A 19,836-nucleotide genomic window follows, 5' to 3' on the forward strand; every position below is an offset into this window, starting at 1 on the left:
TAATTTTAGCTATCGGTATGCCTAATTAAAAATTATAATAGTATTATGAAAAAGTTAAAAAAGAATGAAACGTATTTTTATATCGATTGTTTTATAAAATAAAACAAAAATAACCGAAATAAATTCTTCAATATTTTTTTTTGTACATTTATCATTTCTTTATTTTTAATCAAAAACTTGAATTTATGCACTGACATATTAATAACACATGCTCTGAGCCCTCAAACATGATGCCTTTTAACTCATGCCCAAATGCGCATTCATGCCCAACCCGTATTTATTTATTTATTTAACACTTTATATACATACACAATATACATGTATATACACTTCCTACCTACCCAAAGCGTCCAGTTTGAGAAAATTACAAATACATGGACATATTGAATCTTACAATTTTATACAAAAATTAAAAACAAATATTAACAAAATAAAAAACATATAAAAAATAACACTACTATGAAGAGAGAAGGGGGGATGGGAAGGAAAGAAGAAGGATTTTTTTTTTTTTTTCAAAAAAAAATATTTACAAAATAGTATTAAATTAAAGTCCTGCTGAGTTGCATACATACAACTCGTCAGCAAAGGATAAAGGAACTATTCAAATATTTTGACTTGACTTAAATGTAAATAAATAAGTTTTTAAAAATTTAGTCGTTCGTTGACTGCAAGTCAGGCCTGACGTGAATCGAAACCAAAATGCATGTTTGTGTCATGAAAGCATTATAAAATCATTCGGATAAACATCGTAAAAATAATTGTGTAACTTTTCATCAGCAAATAATTGTTCACGAGTGATTAACCAAACTTAAAACAATAATTATTAAAATACATCAAAATAAATTGTAAACGCCAAAATACGCCTAGTGGCGCAGTTGCGTAGCTCTTCTTATTTAAAGGGCTGCACTGATACGAATACGTTTTAAAAATATAATAAATGTGAGTTAATATTATTTTTGCATTCCACAAAATCCAGTGAAAAGAAATAAATGAGTCGAAATTATAAGGAATTTTAAGAAAGAATTAGGATTGGGATCCACCAAAAACGAATGTTGATTGTCAACGTTAAGATATTTTTTTATATACAAAAAACTAGTGATATATCCTCTAATTTTTGGTAGCATATGCATGATTGTTGATGCAGCCCCGGTGTTAGTAAAATAACTCGATAACTATGGGTACGTTTTCGTGTCACTACTTTTAAAAATATTTTGCTCCATAGGGCACGTCTATGTATTAATATGTTTATGAATGTACGGATTTAAAAAAACACCCTTCGATATTTGAAATTTCTCACATAATCTAAATAAAACCATTTTATCAGTTATTTCAAGAAGTGCACGTGTTCCATTATTATTTTTTATGCCCTTAGTACTTAAAAGTGAATAATTGTTGTGGTTTGTAACAGGAATGTGGATTGTTAGTGTTGATTCGAGTGTTTTAAAAACAAGTATATTTAGATGGGTATTTGCCAATACCAGCTTCCACCTTCGGTACCCTCGACTGTTTCTACCAATCTGCAATAAATTTAGTGGCTATTTGTGTGTAGTATTAGTGTACAGTTATTATTTGTTTACCTGCTTGGGAGGTTAATGCGTTTTTGCGGTTAATAATGGCTGTGTATAAGAAAATTTTTTAGTCATTTCTTAATCACAGTGTAAAAATACAATGATTCGTCATCATTTTGTGGTCATGGTGAGTCGTTGACAATATGGTATGTCTGTACAGACGTTGCGCTAGTTAGCTTAATATTACGTAGTTAGCTTAATATTACGTAGTTAATACAGCACATAGTTAACTTAACATATTACAACAGAGATGAAGAACATTTAAGAGAAGGTAATATAGAAGTCCAGGCATCTACAGGGCTTATGACCTGTCAATGGCTGGTTTAAGTGGCCACTTTACACACTGTGTAACACTCACCATTCTGGCTATATTTGAACATCTATATTCCTTCAATTCTTTCATCTGTTGATGTTTGTGAAGTTAAAGAGCTGAAACCTTTATTAATGCAGGTGAGATTCAACTAATTGAATTATTTCATCTACATACTAGGCAACGCCTGAAAATATATATTTTTTAATTTCTATACTTCTTCATGGACCAGGTAATTTATCAACAATATTTTGAGTTCTTTCACTTCACAAACATCAACAGATGAAAGAATTGAAGGAATATAGATGTTCAAATATAGGCAGAATGGTGAATTTACACAGTGTGTAAAGTGGCCACTTAAACCAGCCATTGACAGGTCATAATGAGCCCTGTAAATGCCTAGACTTCTAAATTACCTTCTCTTAAATGTTCTTCATCTCTGTTGTAATATGTTAATATAAACAGCTCCCCGGGGAGTTGAATTCAGTCCTTGTCTACAAACATTTTGACAAACTCAAAATATTGTTGACAGAATTAACTGATTCAACTAATTTATAGCAACCACCCTCTTAATTTGCATCGGTTTCGGAGAATACCTGCAAGTATTTTTATCAGAATAATCCCATACCAAACCAAAAGCAAATAAACCACACACATTCATACCATAGTAACATTCAAAGAAAAAACTATAACCAAATGCATAGAGGAAATCACTTAGTTGCTTATCACTATGTTTTAAGTGTAATGTATTTATAATAAATAAAAACATAGAGTGATGCTATATGTCCCCCCTTTCTCATCTGAAATATTGTTTCAATTTGTGAAGGTACTGGATAATAGACAATTTATTTTTTTTAAAATTATTAACACATTTCTGGACATGCGCTTACAAGAGGAGATTCCAGCAAAATGCTCGTACGAGGTTTTCCTGTAGCTTGAATTAAATATTCAATACCAAAAACGCGTACGCCTTTTGCTCAGAGAAATTTCTCTTTTGTGGCCCCAAGAGTGTTCAATGTCCTGGATGAACATATTAAGTTCTTCAAAGCGAAAACCATTTTCAGGAGAGGTGTACAAGTTTAGATTTTGTCTAAGTGAAAAGACCATTGCAAGAGACTGCTGCGAGATATTGCATAGATTTATATACTCTTATAGATGTTTATTAAAATGTATGTTTATATATATTTTTAAATTTTGTTTTTATTTAAAAATGTACATGCTTCCGCTTTCCATGATGTTGTATCCCAACTCAACACAGGGCTCTTTGCCTTATAGAGTTAGGGATACGTTATTATTTTTTGTAATATTAAATATGTATTTGTATGAATAAATAAATAAATAAATAATTTATTTTAGCTCTAATTGTAATGAAAATGCGCTATTTATTATGATACATCTTACCTAAAATGTCATATTTAGCAATTTACGATGAATAAAATATGATCAACGTTTTGAAAATCTGATAGATAAAGTGTGATCAGTCTAAAAAAAAAGTAATTTTTACATCTGAACTTATAGCCGTGTGCTGTATTTTAAGCAACTTTCTCTACACTTTACCGCTTACCAATATTCACCCCAAACACGTGAGGTTGAATAAATTGCATCAATTACTTGATTAGATGTGACTGCAAATATGTTTATAAAAAGAATCACCCCTGATCAATACACCCATTGTGGTTCGTGATTAATGAGTTACGTAGGAATCTAAACTAGAACCCCCCCCTTAGTATATTTGAGCACAGTAATTTAATATCCCAAGTGTAAAGTTGCACCATGGCGTGGAAGCGGAAATGGTCAATAATGGCGATTGTTGTTAGTGCATTGTCGTTGTAGGTAGTTGTCCTTTTCATTTCTATTAGTCTATTCCATTGATCAATGGGGATGAGGTCTATTAGTCAATGGGTGTCCACAGAAGCCGGGTATTTAGGAAGGTCGTAAATTTTCAATGATTCTCGCCCTAACTTATTTGTCAAATAGCGTTTTGTGCAGAGTCGGGGCAATTACTTTAATGCTCCTGGAAGAATGAAGAAAGTATTCAGTTTTGTATTTTAGTGCACATTCTAGTTTTGAGATTGAAAAGTAGAAGTTAGTTATAATTTCCGGTGCAATGTTCAGACACTGAAGTTCATTTTGGTGCCATTCTATTGAACTTACCTGAAGTTTGGATTGTCCGCTGTCACAACAAACAATACAAACCGTGAAAGAAAATTAAAAAATGCAGAAGTGTTTCCATACAATTAGCAATTATTACAAATATATTTTCAGCCTACAAAACACTCCGATTGAGCAACAATGAACTGCTATAATAGTTTAGTTTGTTTGTAATAAGTAAGCTGGAAACCACAGAATAGTCCAGAAACCGCCCACGCGCATAAAACAGAAGGCAACTAAAGTACTCTTAAAAGAGTAGTTTTACGTTTTGACGCATTAGTTTCTCCGTAGACGTCGCTCAGTACGCAACTCCCGATATTAATTCAACTATGCCGTGTTGTGTCGTTTTAAAGTGTAGAAATACTGCTGGGATCTTAAAGAAACAGGATAAAATCTCGTTACATGTGTAAGTAGCAAATGCACTACTTAAAAATTGAATTATTTTTCCATCTTTCAGATTGTCAAAGAAAACAAAACGGACATTTTGTTGGTGTTGCCAGAGTAGTAAATTTTTTTACCCTACTTTGCTCATCTTCTGAGAGAACTCATGAAAATTGGACCTCGGATTAAACAACGCCGTGGTGGACATTTGACCGACATTATCTTTAAAACATCAAATATCATTCGACATGATATAAAAGTATCCGTTTTATCTAAAATAAAATTTGTTTTATTTTTTAAGTTTAAAGTTCATTAATTAAATTACTCTTATTAAATGACCCTGATGCCGTGCCTCTTGCGAGCAGCAAAGAAGACCTTCAATTCTTGGTAACAAAAGTCTTCGATGTAGGCAAGAAAAGCGATTTTCTAATGAATGTTGATAAATCGAAAGTGATGGTTTTTGAAAGGGATGAAAATATAACTAAATGTGAGATCAGCGTGAACAACGGAAATAATCTGAATCAGGTAGAAGAATTTGTGTACCTAGGAAGTATGATTACTAGGGACGGAAAGGCCGAGAAAGATATTGAAAGGAGGGTGAGTGCCGGGAACAGGGTGAACGGTGCACTAAAATCTACTTTGGCAAACAAATGTTCATCGCAGGAGGCTAAACTAGCAGTTCACAACGGAGTTCTAGTGCCAACTCTAATGTATGGGAGCGAAGTATGGAATTGGAAAAATGATGATGAAAGTAGGTTAAATGCTGTTGAAATGCGGTCCCTCAGGCGAATGTGTGGTAAAATGATGTATGATAGGTGCACAAATGTCGAGATCCGTGAAGTGTGTAAGGCTGAGACATGCATTATCGACAGAATCAAGAAAGGGGTGCTGCGTTGGTTTGGACATGTAGAGCGAATGGACAGCGAAAGAACAGCTAAAAGGATCTACGATGCAAATGTTGATGGATGCAGAAAACGAGGAAGACCGAGAAAGACATGGCACGATTAAGTCCATCAAATACTTGAAGATGGACATGTCAAAAGTAGGAATAATCGGCGTGCGTGCATGAGAAGATGTATGAATGTAGAGGAAGCGAAGTCTGTATGCCAAGATAGAGTGTTATGGCGTTCTATCTTCTCTGCCTACCCCTACGGGGAAACGGCGTGATGGTTTATTGTTGTTGTTGTTGTTGAAATGACCCTCTACTTATCTACTCTGTTGTGTCAATCAATTTTTCCGCGTGTCCAATAATTTTACAGAAATTAACCAGTTGCTTTTTTTTAATAAATATAATTATCCTGTATTTGTGTTATGATTATATTTTTTGCGATCCAGCAACATTGCGCCTCGACTTCACGCATGCGCGCGGTGAAAGTGGGGTAAAGTGGGGGGTTTTACGGACACAGTCCGATGTATTAAAATATGATTCTACGCTCTTTTTGGACTGTTCTTAATTCTATGCTGGAAACTTTTTATCATTTTTTTAACAATAACGTGTACTTTTAAATAAAAAAATAACAGTTTTACTTAAGTACCTATAAATACTAAATGAAAAGATGCGATATGTAAATGACACGAGTGTAAAAAATATAAAAAAGGTTAGTAAGTTTTAAGTCTTCATAACTAATAAATATGAACAGTATTATACTTATCTAAACTTATAAAGAGGCATTTTAGGATGAAATATCAGATTCACTTAAAATGCAATTAGTTGTATTTACTTTTTATAAATTATTTTCCAAACTTTATTCATGTATACCAAATATATACCAAAAATAAATATTTTAACACCTTGAATTTCCAAAATGCATGTAGTTTCCGTCTAGTTCTAAAAATGATGTTGAGTTCGAAATTATAATGTGTTGGAAAACGGCAATTTGAATTAAGACGTTAATTTCTAAGCCGCAGCTCTTGTGCATAATAAAACTATTAAAATTCCCAATGTCCGATCTCAAAGAGCCCGAACTTTATTTCAATCGTCCGGATTATATTTGGTATATCCATTGACGGTCAACTGATTTCATTTAAATTAGGCTGATAAAATATTTATTCAAGTTTCTCTTGCCATAATTCATTCATATTGTGAAAAATTACCTTGAGTTCTTCACTGCGAGGAACCTCCTTGATAGTTTGATACGGATTAGTGAGAAATATTTGTAACTCAAGAAAAACGATTAAATTTCCTCAATCAAAACTCGCGATAATTCAGTACTTTATTTCCGTAATCATGTATATTTTGATGTTTTATTGCAGGTATTGAACATTGTTAATATTGTTTTGTCTGCCTCGTAGTGTAGTGGTCAGCGCGTTTGGTCAACCATGCAGAGGTTTTGGGTTCGATTCCCGACATGGTTGACATGAAATATTTATTTAAAAGATGTTTTTACACTAGAATATTTCATATTCCCTGGACTGGCACCTGAAGCATAAGACTGATCATCTTACCTACATGTAAAAAAATGATCAAGATACACTGCGGACCTATGCACCATTAGGCGCGCAAAAGCAATGATGAAGATTGAATATCTATGTTGCCTTTGTAATTAAGTAGGTACTTAAGAGTAGTTTTATGACGTTCTTATAATTAGTAGGTAGGTATATTTTTTGCCGATTTATCGAATACATTTTAGTTATAATAATAGATACCTACTGATATTCCACTTGCTTTCTTTAAATAATATAATTCTTTATTCGATTCGAGTGGTGCCTAATGAATTTCTTCCTCTATTAATCGAGACATTGAAAGAATAATTAAATGTTAGTAAATTATTGAACATAACATACCGACTTTTCTATGTCCACCGGTTTCGAGACGTACCCGTCACTTCGTCAGGATACTATTATTAACATTTAATCAAATGTTTGACAACAATGTGAATGCTTTAAATATAATTAATATAAGAGTAGTACTCATTAAATAAAACATAGTTGTAGTCCTATGATAGTATAGCAAACAGTTGTGAGGTCCGCTCCCCGCTGTGTGTCAAAAGCCTGAGATTTGCGCTCGTCTAGAGCAGTTATTTAGGACAAGTTGAAAATTACCCAAAAATTCACGTTTGTATATATATTAGTTATTTTTCCACGTAGTCGCCTTTCTGTTCTATGAAGGTTGTAAGTCGTGGTACAAGCTTTTTGATGCCGTCCTCATAGAACTCTCCCGCCATCTTCTTCGTCTACTTCAAGATCTCTTGTTTCATCCCCTCAAGGGTTAGAATTTTTCCCACCTATGTGAGTCTTCAGGAAGGTGAAAATAAGAAAACCTGAAGGCGCTAAGTCAGAGAAGTATGCAGGCTGGTTCAAAATGTCCCAACCAAACGAGCTTAAACCGTGCAAAAAATTCAGTCGGAGTTTTTCCTTCCGCGAGAAGGAACCTTATGACAGCGCGCACCTCGCACTTGGCGGGATTACTTATTGACATCTTTCACAGAAACAAACACTACGAGCCAAGTTTTGGTACTAACGAGGGTCACTGATGCTCGTTGTGTTCAAGAGATCCCCCACTACCAATCAGTGTTACCAACTTTTGGATAAATAAATAAATATATTCTCACAGCACGAGAGCCAAACAGTACTCTTACTTTCTGAATATGTCTCATACTATAAAAAATCGTGATGTCAAAATATATAGCGGGATAATGGATTCGTGTTATATCTATGTATGTAATTAAGATTGTGACATGGCAAAGATTTTTCTAGATGACTTGATATAGATAATCTAAAGAATCCATTCGTGATTTAGTACCTACCTAATGAGAACATCTTTATATTTGTTCATGTTAACGTACCGATTATCATGTGAGTATGCTCCATGCTTTTAATTGCTCTTTAATTTGGCCCATCGCATGTACGACTACAATATGTGACTGAGAGAGTGGAAAAGTAAGATTTCACATTCTCCTTTACGCCTTGTGGATTATCTCCAGCTTCAGGCTTCAGCCGTCAGTAGTTAATGCGAATCACCCATCATGAAGACATCATGAACCGTTTCAAGTAACAACATCATTATTATTGGCCAATCCGCGGCTCCTTTGCGCAACGTAATCGTCCTTTAGACCGTGGTAGAGTTTCATCTGAATTGCAAATGCTCTATTTTTGTGCATTATTCTAGAAAGAGGAAAAACAGCGTGGGTAGTAGGTACTAGAGATGTAAATAATCAAATAATTTTACAAATCGAATGAATTCATCGAATGAACTTCTAATTGAACCACAGAATTCAGAAAAATGTTAGCTTCCATCCGTGGAGTGGCCACGGATTTGTGGGAATTGTCTCTTCCCAATAATTGTTTGCAAATAATTAATGAATGAATTCATTTATTTATCAACGGACTTTGTCCATTTATACAATTTATAGAGTTTAAATATTACAATAAAAGGATAGTTAAACCAAATTTTTTTAAAAGAAAATAAGCATTGACAAACATAAGGGACATCAAAACAAGATCGGTACTATTTATTTAGTGCTTGTTTAAATCGCTGTAAACTTAAACCAAAAAAGTCCCGATCTTGTCTTTGCTTGTTACAATTAGGACTATAACCATTTAGTATGCCGAACATATAAATGGAATCAATATTAGATCTACGTTTTTGTAGACTAGAAATATTTAACAGTGACTCTATATCAACATAAGAATAATTACTTCTCTCTAGTTTAAGCAACCACGCTACTTTTCGAAGCAAGCGATATTGGACTGATTTAATGTGATTTATACGATTTACGTAGAATGGAGACCAGACCACGGAGGTATATTCTAGAAGAGGGCGAACAGTTGAGCAATAAAGAATTTTGATTGTACGGACATAAGTAAAATCAGAGGATATTCTGTTAATGAAGCCAAGTAATTTTAATGATTTATTTACTGTATTATCTATATGCTCGTTGTTTGTCAGTTTATAGTCTAAAACAACTCCTAAATCTATGATGGACATAACTAAATCAATTTTGGAGTTTTCTATTAGGTACTCGATAGAAATCGGTTGTCTAGTTCTATGAAATTACATTATTTTGCATTTTTTAATATTTAGTTTTAATTTATTGACTTTACATCATTGGTTGAAATGGTCAATGTTTGATTGAAGAAGAAAAAAGTCTTGTAAAGTTTGAATTATTTTGAGAATTTTGTTGTCCACAAAGAGTCAAAAGCGAGAGTTAGAGAATGATTTGGCAACATCATTAATGCATAAATTCAATCATTTATTAATTCATTCGTTCGTTCGATTATTTGTTCGTTCGTTCATTCATTCATTCATTTATTCGAATGAATTACTGCATTCGGAATTTGATTCGAATGATTTTAATAATCGAAGGCATTCGATTATTTTCATTTGGAAGAATCATCTCTAGTAGGTGTATCTAAATTTATTATTATTTATGTGTTATTATCGGCGTTTGTTTTATGTACATTTTTTTTAAATAGATTGTTTAATCATCACCGTTTTCCTACCTGCACTTCGGAACTTTGAAATATTCTAGTGTTTAGGCACCTTTTTCGAGAAATATTCGATGGCAACCGTGTCAGGAATCGAACTGACGAACTCTTGCACGGCAGGCAAACGCGCTGACCATTGGACCGCGAGGCGGATAAACTTCAACAACAACTCTTTCATTTTATATCTTATATAACACACCATTTTGGAAATAACGCCAGATTTGTAAAAAAAAATGGGGCCAAAAATGGGACCCACAGAATGTTACTAGACTTCTAGTGGCGGTCGTTGCGGAGGAAATTTTTATAGATTGTCATTTTCAAAAAAAAAAGTATATTTTCATTCTTTCAAATTCTAACAAATTAATATTAGTTTTTTTAGTTTAAACTTGTATCACGCTTTTTAAAATGGCCGATATTTGTGTTATGTACATACATTCTCGCGTGTCTTGGTACTCGGCAAGTAATTCAATATTAGCTTATTCTGTATTATGTTTAAATAATAATCGATGGTTCAATTACCATAACAATTTTACACTCTTTATCATAATTGAAAACAAATATAGCCCTCTGAGCTCTCTAATTTTAGAGAAATGTTATTATGAAACGCATCCAGCACTTAAAATAATAATTATAAAATGATTATATACACGCGCCATGTATAGGGATGTCACAAACTATTCTACAAAATTGTAAGGACTATTAAAAATAATTTAACCGCCTCTAAAATAAAACATAAAAAGACAGTACCTAGAAAGAGTTATGACTGATTAAGTTTAAATGTTTTAAAGGATTTTAGGACGTCAAAGGCTTAATTTTTATATATTTACGAGCCTTTGATGTTATTAGTGAGATTCATCTGACGGAGTCATTTCACCTATACGACAACGCATGATAATATTTTAGAAATATTTTTTTATTTTTCTTGGACAAGTTGGTTTAATTAACAATATTTCTGTCCACATGTTTTTAATTTTTTTTTACACCCCCCAGAGAGTTTATCGAGATAGATAAAATATACCGGGCAATGACAGTTCATAATCTGTGCAAATGCCTAAAGCTAGGGTTTCCTAGGACAGCGGTGCCCGCATTTTAACGGCCGTAGTGAACGGTGATGCAGTGGACAGCCGTCGTAAAGGTGATTGGATAGTGGTTTCCTAGGAAAATGGTGTTAAATGGTGTTGATAACACCGTTTTCCTAGAAAACCACACTGTAGTCACCTTTACGACGGCTGTCCACTGCATCACCGTTCACTACGGCCGTTAAAATACGGGCACCGCTGTCCTAGGAAACCCTAGCTTAAACGTCTATATTACCTACCTACTCAAAAGTGTTTCACGTCTCTGTTGCAAATTGTAACATCTATCAATTATTCCTATTTTGGGTAAAATTATTGCATTTTACCAAAAATAGGATTAAACATTCTTATAATTCTGATGTAAAAAGCATTTAAAGTTCACATATTGACCAATCGTTAATACTTCTAATTAACATTTGTATAGTTTTAAAACAATTACATTTATGCCTTTTTCGTGTTTCTATAAGTACTAAATACCATCAAAAGAGAATAAATCAAAATGGTATTTTACTTAAAATCATATTCAATTTCTATTTGCTTTTGCTGCCTTCTCTTATGGGATTTGATTGAATAATGAGCAATTTTGCTCAAATAACACTTAATGCGAAGTGTTTTTAAAAAATATTTTTAATTGACATGTAAAATTAAGTATAAGTCAGTATTGGTATAATAAATTTTCCCTGATAAGTATGACAAATTGTAAGTCGTTTATGTAAAAATATTCATACTGAGGCGAATCGCATAATTTAATTACTCCGTGTCACCGAAGTATTATTGATTAGAATGTCTTCAATGTCTCAAGAGTTGTATTACAACCCCGGTACACTGAAGCAAGTAGCTATTACTTCCTAATTACAGTGTAGTACCAACTCCCATCTTCCAACCCACACGTGTTAGTTTGTATCTTGTGTCTCGTGTTTCGGGACACAAGACATGACTAAATGTTTTCGTTATTGCGTCTCAGTAACCCAAAACCCAGTATCAAATATTGCATACATGATGCAACTACTGTTTATCTCTTCCCGTAAAACTTATCAACAAGACCGCCTTTTTATTCGCGTACCTACTTAAATTATGATTCGCATTTGAATGATGCTTCAGTCTTTCAGACATGCAAATGACCGAAACGAAGGATTTTTAAAAAGAAACGAAAATCTTTCCTTTTCTGTCCCAAGTTCTAAAAATTCATAGATATTTTGGTGCATGGTTTAAGTGCTGCCTAGCTTTTAATAATAAGAAATAGGCTATAAATATCCTAATTATAAACTTTCGTACAAAAATAATTAGATTTTTATTCAACGCTATTTCTTGTTTTTTTTTTTTAAATCAATGATGTAATTAACATAAAATATTTTACTCATGAAAGCTATGCTTTTCAATTACTTGGTATATTCTTAGTTTTGTGAATTACTTACATGTATAAAAGAATGCTGACCACTTTTATAACGCCATGGAATTACATATAAGTTTATAATCAAAACGAAATATTTCTCTATCGATTTACCGATTAATCACGCTTAAATTGTTTGAATTCCCAGAATCAAAATTAATTTGCCTACGTTCTAGGTTGTATTTTTTCGAATGCACAAACTTGATCTATTTAATACAATATCTTTTTTTTCTATTGGAAGTATTGCTATCTTTTTTTTGTGTTTCTTTAAATGTTTGCTTTTTATGTAACTGTAATTTTAAAAAGGAAAATATAGTATTTTTAAATGCCATAAATTACCAAATAATAAAATTACAACATAAATCATTGCGGTGATACCATTTTTACGTAATTTATGTTGTTTGACGATCAAATGTGAGTTTATCATAATTTTTGCTAGAAGTAATATAAGTATGGTCAGTATAGGTACCTATGTGTGCAATTTTTATTCTTGACGAATATAAATAAAAGGTTAAGGTTAAACGCTGTTTTTTTGCAACTTTACTGCTTCGAAATTACACAGTGAACCCATCATACGCACCGCAAAACACTTACAATCGTGTTAATTATTTATTTACCGCTGTCTAGACTCTAGACAGGCCATCATCTTCCTAGTTGGATGTTTATGTTAACCAGCACATTCACTTTCAGTGTTTACATGTAAAGTAAACATAAATACCAAATACACAATTCATTTGTCGGAAAAATATATTCGCGCTCGTCAAACATTTCAGGCGAACAAATGGCGCCAGGGTAGCTAGATACAATAATAATAAATTATTGTTATATCGCACATTAAGATAAGAGAGAAGTAGAAAAAAACGACATTACATTGGGAATAATTAATATACAAATGACAGATAAATGGTGTGCACTAGATGAAATGATGGCAAAAAAACATAATAAAACAAGTTTTTGTTTTATTACCAAAACCTTATATTTTATGATTATATGAGTCATTTTATACATAGGAGCGTAATAACCATTGGGCAACAACTTTTTCCAGAATATTATTTTTTCATTTGTAAAACGTGACGGCTATATGTCACCATAGACAATTTTATTAGTAGGATTCTTATTTCAAACACCGGAAGTCGGTTATTTTAAAGCTCGTGCTCCATTCACCTCGCCCTCTCTTCGTTTATTATTTTTTTCTCTACGTCTGAACTTTATGTCTGTGGTTTGGTCGGCAAAGGAATTACAGTCCCCCTTTTCATCAGATTTCAGATAAGATATTTATTTTGATATATTACCTGTCATCATGTTCACATTCTCGCTAGACTTTCGCAAACATTGTTATTTCCTTGATATCGTGATTCATTAGTCATTAGACACTATGCTTTTCCCGATCAATCCCTAAATATCACAACTACCTACCTATGTTAAACGTTTTAAATTATATATTATAGCGTAAAGTGACCTTTAAGTTTTATGAGTTTGTTTTAGTTAGGTACTCTTGTATTAATATAATTATTATGTTTTAATTATAAAACGATATTAATCGTGACTTTATACCGAAACAGAGGCCAATAAGAAACATTATTTTTATGTTAAAATTTAATCTTTAAACATAGGACTTTTTAAAAATATCTTAAAAGCGAGTTAAACGTGGAAACATTTGAAATACTTAGAAACAAAAAAAAATGATGAACGTCTGATGGTAAAATTGTGAACTGTGTCGTTGCATTTTGATTAAAGCTCAAACCAGGATACGATTTCGTAATCCATACCTACCTATAAAGTTTGTCTTTAAGCACAAATTGCAAAAAAATAAAAGGAACACGTCGTGAGACCACGGATGGGGGGGAGTGGGACCTTTGTCGGCTTTTTCCTATAAATAAAAATGATCTTCCTTTGGTCTCATATTTTTGGTGGTGACATTTTGGCATGTGGCGGAACTGTCGTCATCCCGAAGCCTCAAATTGGCGCCACATTTGCGATTATTGAGAAGCGGCTGAACAAACCAGAATGCAGAAAATAGAAATATCCAATTAGAGAGATTCATTGAATCAGCCTAAAACTGTTAGTTCCATTCCGAGAAAAATACAAGATATACATCTTTTATCATTTATCTGAGTTCCTTTCATTGTATTGAATAAAAATAAATGTATCAAGTAAAATTAAAGAAAATGCCGGAGGGAATAAAACTTAGTATCCATAAGTATAGATTATAGATGATGATGGAATTAATGTTTTCATTTGTTTAACTTTTTTCAACTGTTGAACGTCTTGTGAGGCAGTTGCCGACAGTGGAATGCTGAATTATTACGATAACCTTTGCGGTCAGTCGCATTACAAAACATCATTTGTTTGTGTAAAGATACTATTATTTAGAACAACTTCATAGCAAGAATGCGTCGTATTTTATTATTTATCTTTGTGAAATTCGTTGGTAATAATTACAGTGGCAAAATATGCATTTCGCAAACGAGTGATTTTTCTACAATAAATTACACTAAGCAGACTATAGCGCGCGTGATAACATTTTGTGAACGGCAATACGCACAGACGTCTCCATTCTCCGGGAACTATTATTAATCGAATTACTAAAGGATTTTATCCTACTTCGGACATATTGCAGGGAAGAATGTGGAAAATCTCGGAAAGCTAGTAGTAACAAGTACAGTTAAGAGAAAGAGGACGGTCTTCTACAAGATGGATCGACCTGATAAAGGAATTGACGGGGTCTTTATTAAACACTGCCCTCATTTTGGCCTAAAACCGGGAGAAATGGAGGCGGATCTTACAGCTAGTGCTTGCTATCCCCGAAAACCATGCGCTGAGCATCGAGCAGGACAAAGAAGAATAATGAAAATGATTATATTTTGTCATTTTTAGTGCCGAGAAATTAATAGGAATCGTTCTCGTATATGAAGCGCTATCTATATAATTATTTCTTCATATCTAGAAATATATTTGATACCTATCTATGGTGGAGTACAGTTTAGCGGATGTCTTCGAGAGGAAGTGATTGAAAGTAACCTGTAATTGCGCATCAAATATGTCGCCATATATAAGAAGTAGACATTCCTTCCTCTTCGCTGAATTTCCTCTCATTTTTTGCAAAAATCAAACAAGTTTAAGCTCAAGGTTTCTTTTGGTTTATGTCAACCTTTCGCGTTACTCGCAAACTGTTCACAACTGACAGGAAACGGGTGCGCGCGCACGTGCTCTTACCATAAACACCTGCGTATAACTTTTTTCATACTAACTTCATGGCATTGCTTTCCTTTCAAATGGAAGTAAAGAGATTTTTTCAGATTTGAATCCGCTCGAACCGCAATCATTATGGGGCAGATGCTCAATTCATGTAGGAGACGAGCCCTTTCAATACCTAAAGGTTCATTATACATATACGAAATTCAAGAGATGTTTACTGGATCTTATATAATAAACCACGATATTCTATGGGATTTTTGTTCTATTGTATTGATAAACTTGCATAAATAATCCAACGATTCTAATTTAAAAAAAACTCTTCGTCGTTGAGTGATCGTAAAGATATAAATAAATTCCTCTGTATATTTAACTTACCTTTGTCTATGTCTGTTTGAATAATTTCAAGCTTTATGAATTAATTTAGTAATGTGTTACGATTAACTTACATTGTAGGCATAAATACGTATGTAGGAAATTATGAACCCATAACCAGAACAAAGTAAACATGAATTATAAAATCGAAAGTTCCCGCAATGTTGGTGAACGGTTTCATGCATTTTTTTTTTACATATTTATATTTTCTGTTTTCTATTCTTGTCCATTTAAATTTAATAAAAAAATATACAAATATGCGGAATTATAAAAACCGAGGCGCTTCAAATGCCGTGCCTGGGTTGGTATTTATAAAAAAAATAGATAAAGAGTTTCGATGTTTTAAATATTATTTTAATTTGATTTATTTAGTTACTTTTAAAAAAGTAACCCACGCCTCCTTCTCTCTGCATTCGGATTATTTTCTTTCGAATGAATCATCTCTAGTTTTAATCAAATGTATGTACAATGTTATTAATAAATCAATATTGGAGTGTAAAAAGAAAATATGAGTTTTTGACTGGACCTACGTACAGTAATAATTTTATTCTCAAATTCCCAGCTTTGTTCAAAACGCATCTTACTTGGATAATTTGTTTTAACATGAAGATAAAGTTATCAGTCTTACGCTTCATGTGCCAGTTCACGGACGCTGAAATGCTGAAAAGTAAAAAACTACCTTTTAAATAAATATTTCGTGGCGACATTGCTGGGAATTGAACACGAGATCTCATGCATACCTAATGCCAAATGAACTAATCACTCTACCACGAGACGGACATATTTTACGTAAAGACTTTCCGCTTTATATTAATAACGATATTGAGGATAATATTTTACCTTCTTAGAGTATACACATCGTAAATGTGTATACTCTAAGATAATTTTAGAGTATATACATTTACTAGTAGATGGTTGTCTTTAGATACTATTCGTCATGCTTGGTACCTACTACCTATAATTTTTTTGCTTGTTCAGTTTTTCTCGTGCCAACTTGAATAGGGTCAATATCCGAAATAAGACAAGAATGAATATTGTACCAATATATTAACTTTATCTCCAAATCTCTGCCACGCGCCAGTTCACGGATCCTGATTAACATAACAATTTAGAGTAAAACCTTCGCGGTTTGCTGATCACCAAAATACTTTTCTGAAGCGTAAAAAGTCATTCCTCTTTTTGACAGACCATCCACCCTCTTCACTGATGAATAATTATTTAATTTTAGGATGACGTGCCGTTTAATAATTAATAATTTAGGGGATTATGGATGAGACTTACCGACCTATGTTTTATTTTTGGAAACTTTTGGGATTACAAAACATTTAAAAATGAAAACTGATATTTTTAATGAAGACAAAGTACTAACGCTTTTGTAAGAGTCGCAGTGACAGTTTCAAATGAGCATTTTATAAAATAATACAGCACATTAATCATTTTTTTTAAAATTGTAAGTTTAACCAATTTTAGGTTATAGACACGTCGTAATTTTTACTTCTCTATGATTATTTATAAATAAATTTATTTATAAGTTCAAAAACGGATTACTCCCAAGTGACACATTAAGGGTATCAGGTGCAACAAGAACTTTACTATCATCAAACGAGAAGCAGAGACGTTTTAAGGCTTTCGAGGGTGAGACTGACTGAAACTCAGAATAACCAAATAGCTGAGTAAGTATTCAATGAGTTCAGAAAGTTTAAGGAAGCTATAAACGTCTCTACAATTAAAAATAATGCATATCTACATTGAAACAGATAAGAATATTTATTTATGATTTAACTAGTTTGTAAAATGAATGTTGTTTACAACTAAATAAACATAATAATTATTTATGATCATCTCTCCTACGTAAAAATTGCTACCCACTTTACGTCATTTTCGGTTTCTCTAATGCTTAATATTTATTAACATTAAAAGCATTAACTTTGCGGCTAAACATTTTACTAAATGTTATCAAATATTTGTATATAACCTCTTACCGATTTTTCTATGTCTACCGGTTTCGAGACGTACCCGTCTTACGCCTCGAAACCGGTAGACATTGGAAAGTCGGTAAGTGGTTATATACAAATATTTGATAACATTTAGCTTTATATTTCATACGTATTTGGATATTGTGCTTTGTAGCCCAATGAGTAATTTTATACTCATTGGAGTTCCAAACATAAGGCTCAGGTTCGATTTCCGATTGCATCGAGAAAATATGCTTAAAACTGTAATACAAGTTAGTAAGAAATCGAGTTGCTACTGAAAAGCTTAAAGGAAGTTGAGTTGAATATAAACTTGATTTTATTAGTCTATAATACATTTTATAGACTAATAAAATCAAGTTTCATCTTCTCTAACATTTTCTCGTTTTTTCGTTAGAAGTAATGAATTATTTCAATATATGTCACGTCTTGTAAGTAATTTGTTCTTATTAAGTTGTTTTTTCTTTGATTTCCTCCTATTAAAAGTAATATTGATTGCAAGAAAGTTTATCGTTACATATGGAATAATAAACAATATTGTTATTCACTTTCTGAATTTTCATTTCCTTTCGAGAAAATCTTATTTTATAATATCGGTCGTTTATCAAACAAAGAAACATGCATAAAGCTTTGTGTGAAAAAAACCTTAATAAGTACCATCACATCGACCGGATATTATAATACCTACGTAGAAAACTTTGTACCTTATAATTATGTTTGAAATCAACGCTTTAGGCTGTCTGTCGTTTCCGCTATTATTTAGATCTTCATTGGTTCCCTACTTCATATTTCTATTATATTGACTAATGACGTTCATTTGTTTAAAATTATGAAAACATTAATAAGATTCGTAAAACGTACCTTTGTATGTAATCAATATAATATAATAATCGATGAAATCGAATTTCGAATCGGGTTGTGGTCCCGTGGCTGGTGTTGCGGACTCGCGGATCAGAGGTCCGAGGTTCTCTCCCCTCTCTTCCCCAAATTGATTGTCATTTTCTTATAGTGGGTTATTTACAACTCGTTGAAAACGGTCCCAAAATTGTAGTGTTTGAGTAAATAATAACGCAAATATTTATTTAAAAAAAATAACATTATTCGATCAAAATCCTTACTCTCCGGTGGGAGGATTTTTCTCCGCTGCTACTAATCTTTGCTCTGGAGTACTCCGCTTTACACAAAAACCAAGGGTGAAACTGCATTTCTAAAATTACACGTTTGCTATTTTTTGTTCAAGAACTTACATCCAAAAAAGACCTAAATCTCTATTAAGCTACTTCTTTTATGCCGATCATAGATCGTAATTGAGGGTGAAGTATTATTATGTAAAGATACGGTGCCCTTCGATTACAAGATAAAAGAAATCGATCTCGACAGTAATCGATTTCTGAATGGTTAACTCACATACTAAACCCCTTTTTACTTTGATAGAGAACATCCTTTCTAAAACATGCGTCAACCACAACCATAATACAAGATACTCTAATAGGGATCTGATACTAAGTGAAGGGGTCAACACTGTTCTGGCATCGAGACAACACTATTACGGAGGCAAAAAGGTCCATAACCTTTTGCCAGAATCGTGGAAAGACGGGAGTGTTGTCAAGTTACGGAAGGTGTTGACCTCGCTCTTTCACGACATTGGTCGTAGGGAGTCAGAAAAGTTGATGCATGCCACGGATTGGAGAACCTTACTGGATGTCAAAAATAAAATATAAAAAATAAGGAATAATAAAAAAAAAAAATATTTATAGATGACAACCATGAAGTTTCGCATAAATAAATTGTCTATGTTTTTATGAATGTATGTATGTGTATGCGCATGGGTGTATGTACGTGTGTGTGTATGTACATGTGTATATATGTGTATATTTATATATATGTGTGTATATATGTGTATGTCTGTATGTATATGAATCAAAATGTGTATCCGAATAAGTTTATATTTTGTTTGTCTGTGCTCTATATTAATTTGTTAACTATTATA

The 19,836-nt window shown here is 32.7% G+C and overlaps 1 protein-coding gene across 1 annotated transcript in view; it reads left to right on the forward strand.

Annotated features, from left to right (window-relative positions):
* rau (RA domain-containing protein rau) overlaps positions 1-19,836 on the forward strand; it is a 145,971-nt gene that overhangs the window by 113,684 nt on the left and 12,451 nt on the right. The gene's annotated exons all lie outside the window — the stretch shown is intronic.

The sequence above is a fragment of the Micrasema longulum genome, unplaced genomic scaffold, assembly GCF_059751315.1.
Source record: "Micrasema longulum isolate JH-2025_06_02 unplaced genomic scaffold, ASM5975131v1 h1tg000056l, whole genome shotgun sequence".
In the NCBI taxonomy this organism is placed as follows: Eukaryota; Metazoa; Arthropoda; class Insecta; order Trichoptera; family Brachycentridae; genus Micrasema; species Micrasema longulum.